This window comes from Lontra canadensis, unplaced genomic scaffold (assembly GCF_010015895.1).
Source record: "Lontra canadensis isolate GAN:19392208 unplaced genomic scaffold, GSC_riverotter_1.0 scaffold2991, whole genome shotgun sequence".
Lineage (NCBI taxonomy): Eukaryota > Metazoa > Chordata > Mammalia > Carnivora > Mustelidae > Lontra > Lontra canadensis.
The window spans coordinates 3,410-4,508 of record NW_022633975.1 but is presented as its reverse complement, the minus strand read 5'-3'; positions in this window follow the sequence as shown (position 1 = coordinate 4,508).

Sequence of the window (1,099 nt, the reverse complement as noted above, 5' to 3'; positions counted from 1 at the left end):
GCAGGGAATAACTAATTGATCCTTCAGTTACTGATATCAGCCCAATGTGTTTAATTTCTACCATCACTACATTGAAACCTAACATCAACTTAATGGAATGAGAAGGCGGGGACTTAGGGAAGCACTTAGGTCAGGAGCCTGCAGTCTCATAATGGGATTAGGGCTCTTATACACCAGGACTGGGAAAGCTTTCCGCCCCTTGGCCCCATGTGAGTTAACAGGGAAAGAACCGCCTAGGACGTGGGTTCTCTCCAGACACCAAATCTGCCTGCACCTTCACATGGCACTTCCCAGACTCCAGAACTGTGAGAAATTTTTGTCTAATGTTTAAAACCACCCAGTTTGTGTACATTGTTACACCAGCTGGAACACACGGAGACATTAGTGATGCATGAACCCACGTATTTTTTCTGGCATTTTCAGAGTTTGTGGCAGTGATAACTGATGGGATTTGAGTCTTACCACCATTTTACAGAGTTGTGTTATGCCTATTGCCATGAGCTGTGCAACTCAGTCACTGGACATAATGTTGTTACCCCGTGTCCCCAACATCAAACCCAGGTTGTAAGTTGCTGTGACTCAACATCTCATCACGAGGGTAGGTTCCCCTTGACGTGCTCATTACTGGAAACCTTCAAGGCGCATACATTACTTGCTTATCCTTTATCATGTTGTTTATATGCAATCCTTTTTTTGTGTGTGTGATTTTTTAAATTTCTTTTCGGTGTAGCAGAATTCATTATTTATGCACCACACCCAGTGCTCCATTCAATACGTGACCTCCATAATACCCACCACCTGGCTCCCCCAATTTCCCACCCCCCGCCTCTTCAAAACCCTTAGGATGTTTTTCAGAGTCCATAGTCTCTCATGGTTCATCTCGCCTTCCAATTTCCCTCAACTCCCTTCTCCTCTCCATCTCCCCATGTCCTCCATGCTATTTGTTATGCTCCACAAACAAATGAAACCAAATGATAATTGACTCTCTCTGCTTGACTTATTTCACTCAGCATAATCTCTTCCAGTCCCTCCCATGTTGATACAAAAGTTGGATGTTCATCCTTTCTGTTGGAGGCATAATACTCCATAGTGTATATGG